The sequence below is a fragment of the Suncus etruscus genome, chromosome 9, assembly GCF_024139225.1.
Source record: "Suncus etruscus isolate mSunEtr1 chromosome 9, mSunEtr1.pri.cur, whole genome shotgun sequence".
Classification (NCBI taxonomy): Eukaryota; Metazoa; Chordata; class Mammalia; order Eulipotyphla; family Soricidae; genus Suncus; species Suncus etruscus.
In genome coordinates this window covers 54,986,023-54,992,139 of record NC_064856.1, presented here as the reverse complement: position 1 = coordinate 54,992,139, position 6,117 = coordinate 54,986,023, and the positions used below count along the sequence as shown (strand labels likewise).

The following is a 6,117-nucleotide window of genomic DNA, read 5'->3' as shown; positions in this document are numbered from 1 at the left end:
ATTTCAGACATCTTATGGACTTCAGACCGGATTAAGAACTTGGACTAAGTTCAGATACCTATTGATCATCATTGCAGTGGCTCCCCACTGTGCAGAGGGTGTATGTGCCACTTCTTCCGAAATAAAGGCCTAGTTCAATGCCCTCAAAGATGGGCTTTCTGGTCTACCTGAACTTGAATGAAAATGGAGCTGGAGAGATAGCATGGAGGCGAGGCGTTGGCCTTTCATGCAGAAGGTCATTGGTTCAAATGCCGGTATCTGCCAGGAGCGATTTCTGAACGTGGAGTCAGGAGTAACTCCTGAGCACTGCCAGGTGTGACCCAAAAACGACCACCACCACCACCAACAACAACAACAAATAAAGAAAAGGTGCTTCTCCTTGCCTGCTACACAACCTTTCTGGTGTCTCTTCGAAAGATCTATGTACGTCTTAGATTTATAATGTCAGGAGCTTGTAGTTGATTCCTTGATACATGTTTCTGGTTTTAGACACCCTGTGCTTAGGTTAGAAGTTTTTCTTTACATTTTCCTGTGATGCGCTTATGCAAACAGCCGCTCTTTTATTAGTGACTAATTTTTCTTTTAATAATTGTAGACAATATTGTTTGTTTACTAAAAACAAAAGGGGGAATTGTTGTGTATGTAAATATTTTGGGGGATTACTATGTTGCTCACCCTAATCTGATTAGGTGATTGTGCCCTACCCTAGGGTGTGACCTGGCATTCTGCCCCCACCCTAGGGTAGGACCTGATTCTGCTTCCACCATTGGTTGGTATCTGATCCCACCATTGGGTGGGACCTGAATCTGGACTATAAGAGCAAGGGTCTGTGGAAGGCGAGAGGCTTTTGCTGGCTGGAACTGAATCTGAGTCTTTGGACTTCAGTTTTGTCCATCCGAATAAAGCAAATATTTCCACGAGCCTGACTGTCTGCAAGCTGTTTACCAGCCGTTTCACCTCAGAACCGTGGGCTAGACAGGGTGGCAGACGCGTGCTCCGAGCTGGAAGAAAAGGGCCTCATTCTCCATCCCACCATCAGTCAACCTCTTCAGGGGCTGACCTGCTACACCCCACCACCATTGATGAAATTAAAACGGTAATCAAATGTCTGCCGAAAAACAAAAGCCCAGGCCCAGATGGATTCACTAATGAATTCTTTCAAACTTTCCAAGAGGGACTACTACCAATCCTGGCAAGACTCTTTCATGAAATTGAACACCTAATCCCATCAAAAAATGGGGAGAAGAAACCGACAGACACTTTGACAAAGAAGAAATACAAATGGCCAAAAGACACATGAAAAAATGCTCCACATCACTAATCATCAGGGAGATGCAAATTGAAACAACTATGAGGTAATACCTCAAACCTCATTGATTGGCATATATCACAAAGAATGAGAACAAGCAGTGTTGGCGGGGATGTGGAGAGAAAGGAACTCTTATCCACTGCTGGTGGGAATGCTGTCTAGTTCAACCTTTATGGAAAGCAATATGGAGATTCCTCCAAAAACTGGAAATCGAGCTCCCATACGACCCAGCTATACCACATCTAGGGATATACCCTAGGAACACAAAAATACAAAACAAAAATCCCTTCCTTACACCTATATTCATTGCAGCACTATTTACCATAGCAAGACTATGGAAACAGCCAAAATACCCTTCAACAGATGAATGGATGGCTAAAGAAACAGTGGTACATATACACAATGGAATATTATGCAGCTGTCAGGAGAGATGAAGTCATGAAATTTTCCTATACATGGATGTACATGGAATCTATTATGCTGAGTGAAATAAGTCAGAGAGAGAGAGAAAGACACAGAATGGTCTCACTCATCTATGGGTTTTAAGAAAAATGAAAGACATTCTTGCAGTAATAACTTTAAGACACAAAAGAGAAAAAAGCTGGAAGTTACAGCTCACCTCATGAAGCACACCACAAACAGGGATGAGTTTAGTTAGAAAAATAAATACATTTTGAACTATCCTAATAATGAGAATGTAAGAGGGAAATAAAAACTTGTCTAGAGTACAGGTGGGGGTTGGGTGGGGAGGAGGGAGATTTGGGACATTGGTGATGGGAACGTTGCACTGGTGATGGGTGGTGTTCTTTACATGACTGAAACCCAAACACAATCATGTATGTAATAAATTTTTTTAAATAAAAAATTAAAAAATAATTGATCATTTACTTAGTAGCAATAACTTCCATATATCTTTACATTCTACACATTCTAGATATATGCATGCATATTATGTAATAGAGGACATGAGAAATAGTTGTGTTTCCATCTTTTATTTGGGGGGCACATCTGGTGTTGCTCATGGGTTACTCCTGACTATGCGCTCAGAAATCCCTCCTGGCTTGGGGAACCATATGGCATGCTGGGAATCCAACCAAGGTCCTTCCTGGGTGAGCTGCATGCAAGACAAGAGGCCTACCACTGTGCTACTACTCTGGTCCTCCATCTCCTTTTCTTAGATTTCATTATGATGTACTGAGTTCCTGCTTGTTCAAGACTATCATTTAGTTGCAGTTTGAAATAATTTGAGGACAATTCCATTTGCCTCTCAAAACCCAGGACTTCTAGGATTACCTTTTATTGTTTACTGTACAGTTATAATATAGTAAATGATGTGTTTTGTTTACATATTATTCTTTGAAATGGTTGAATACTTCTCATAATAGAATAGTGCATTTGTTTTTTCTGAGACTTGTCTTAAAACAGAGGCACTATTTTATTCAGATGATTTTAATTTGAATATAAAAGTGTTTTCAGTTCTTTATATAGAGGCTTTTTTGAGACTAAAGGGAAAGACTAAGAATGTATATGTGTGGAAATCATTATACTTTGTGCTTGATTGCATGTTTTGAGAAAAAGTTAAAATAAAATGAAAAAAGATACCTGGTAACTGTAAAAGTGTGTATATATAGCTAATGAAATGTATGTGAAATATACAGATCATTTTATATTTTATTGCATGGGTGTTTTCCATTGCTAAAAATATAAAGTATACAATTGTTTTATAAAACATTACATCAAAGTTTTGCATATATCTCCCTATTAAAATATTCTAAAATATATACTTGGCTGCCTTATATTAAAGTTGTTCTACAATAACTGTTTGGTTCTATTTTTTTCAGCTTATTATGGTTTTTTTTTGGGGGGGGGGGGAATCCCAGACCAGTGTTTATTTTCAAACTGTTTTATTGAAATGTGCCAAGAGTACGTGGGCAGCACAAATGTATGAACAAGGGGGAAAAATCACATGTACAATAATTTCCAAAAGTGAAGTTTAATCTGGGAGTTCTCAGTTCCCCTTCCCCTCCCCCTCTTGACTTTTAGCATTTCCATTATGGTTAAAAGCCTCTAACCTAGCATTTAAAAAAAAGGGAATACAGGAACTTTTGCAGAAAGGGAAAAAATAACCAGCATCAAGGAAAAGCAATGTTTTCCTGCTCGAATGGGAACTACTTCCTAGGTATCCAGTTAGGAGGCGTGCTGAGCAGTGGAGAAACAGAACTTCAGGGTGTACGGGTATGGGCCATTTGGGTTTTTCATCAGGTAATGGTTCAGGAAGCCCAAAGTTTCCAGGGCATCGCTCTTGGATTCCCAATCCAGCAGCCCTGAGGAGCTGCGTTCACTTTTGCCGGAGAAGACTTTTACAGAGTATGGTCGCTTTACTCCCAGCTCTTCACAGATCTCAAAGAAGTTCTCAGTCACTTCCAGGGGGGCATTGAAGAAGTGCAGCAGGTTGCTTGGGTGCTGGATACGATTCTTGGCCGCCTGCTCTGGGGTGGAAAAGCGGTTGTTTCTCGACTCACTAAAGTCTTTGTAATTGCAGGAACCGTCTTCCAGTCCATACGACTGGCCGGGCGTGATGGCAGGCTGCTTGGAGACACACACGTTCAGCTTCTGCCAGAACATGAAGTTGTTGTTGAGGTGAGTGATGGCATGGCCCACAGCGTAGCCATCAGCCATCTCCACCATGGCAGCCCCAGACTTGCTTTTCATGAATTTGACCTTCTCCACATTGCCATACAGGCAGAAGACATTGAAGACTCGGTCACAGTTCATCTTAGACTGGTCCAAGACATAGACCATGAGCACGGGGCTCTCGGTGTGAGGGCCATACTCGGGTGGTGGGGGAGCGGGTGGGGGTGCCCACACTGGGGTCCGTAGCGACCCCCCACAGGTGGGCCCATCCTTCATCCTTCCTAGTGAGGGGGGGGGGCGTAGCCCTCATCATGGTAATGGCTGTGGTACCCACCGTGGGGCCCTCCATATTCCGCAGGATGATCTCCCAGGAGAGGGGGCTGTCTCTGGCGTTTGTTGGGGTTGCTGCTTGGGTCACCTTGTCCACTGAGATTGGGGTTCGTGTAGTCCCAAGTATCCTGATCATTCTTGAACACATTCAAGCGTGTAGGCTTTGCATATTCAATCTTCAGAGTGCAGCAGCCCGAGTAGATGTCAGCCCTGTTGAGGGAGGCCTTGGCCATTGGGCACTCTGCACAGAGTCAAATTCCACCATGGCCTGGACTCCATTTTTGTGATGACGATTCTCTGGACAGGGCCACAAGGGTTACAGATAGTGTACAGAACATACGAAGTGATGGAGTAGATGGGGTTCAAGATGGTGAAGAGAAGCACACTGTTGACACTCCTGGAATCATCCCAGTCTCCAGGGCGGGAGATCTTCTGGCTGTTCGAGTAATTCACAAAAGCAGGGTGACCAGCGATGTAGATTTGGTTGTCGACTGCGTAGTTCACAGCGTTGCAAGCCCCCAACAATCTTCAAACTCCACCAACGCTTGTCTTATTTTAGGCATCACCACCACATAGCTGATGGGTCCAAATTCCTGCAAAGCCTCTACAAATGATCTTCTACCACACCATCAACCAGGCCCCTGATGTGGACGACTGGGGAAGGCGGGGTTTTGTGCGGGTCATCCTAGTTCTCCCCGCCTCCGCCACCCGCTGCCCTGGCTCCTCAGCTGCCGCAGCCGCCTCCGTGCTGGTCGCCAGAGTTGTCAGTCTTGAGCCCTTTAGGGGCTCAGCCCCCCTCGCTGCAGCACCGGAATAGTGGCCGCCACCGCCTCCACTGCCCGCCGCCACCATCTTCACCATCGCTCAGGACCACCTCCGCTGCTCATCCTGCTGCTGCCTCTGCTCCAGCCCCCGACACCGGTTCTCCAGCTTATTATGGTTTTACAGTGGCCGAAGAAATAAGGATGAGAAGCATAGAATTGATCAGTTAGGCACAATTTTGTGTATGTTATTACTATAATAGTACTCTAACAATTATGATTTATATCATATATATAATAACAAATCCAAGGAAAGTTAAGATGGATCACTTTCCCCAACTTTAAACTGTATTACAACACTATGTTCATTAACACAGCATGGTACTGGAACAAAGGCAGACCCTCAGAGCAGTGAAATAGACTTGAGTGTTCAGAGAAAGCTTCCCAGACATACAATCAATTAATATTTGATAAAGGGGCAAGACATGCAGAATGGAGCAAGGAAAGCCTCTTCAACAAGTGGTGTTGACACAACTCGTCAGACACTTGCAAAAAAGTGAACTCAGATCTCCTTCTAGCATCATGCACAAAGGTCAAATCCTAATTGATTAAGTACCTTGACAACAGCCTGAAACCATAAGGTATATAGAAAAACATGTAGGTAAGACACTCCATGACATTTATACTAAGGGCATCTTCACGGAGGAAACAGCACTCTCCAAACAAGTGGAAGCAGAGATAAACACATGGGACTATATTAAGCTGAGAAACTTCTGTACATCAAAGAAAATAGCCCCTAGTATACAAAAGCCAGCCACAGAATGGGAGAAACTGTTCACCCTATACTCATCAGATAAGGGTCTACTATAAAAATATACAAGATACTGACACAACTTACCACGAAATAAACTTCTAACCCATCAAAAAATGGGGAGAAGAAATGAACAATTTCTCAAAAAAAAAAATACAAATGGCCACAAGGCACATGAAAGTAAAACGCTCCACATCGCTAATCATTAGGAAAATACCAATTAAAACAAAAATTGGGTAGCCTCTCAAGCATCAGAGACTGGCACACATCAC

At 43.3% G+C, this 6,117-nt stretch overlaps 1 pseudogene; it reads right to left on the bottom strand.

Moving 5' to 3' along the window:
• Nucleotides 1-3,196: 3,196 nt before the first annotated feature.
• LOC126018174 (heterogeneous nuclear ribonucleoprotein L-like) lies at nt 3,197-5,149 on the bottom strand (annotated as a pseudogene).
• Nucleotides 5,150-6,117: the final 968 nt, after the last annotated feature.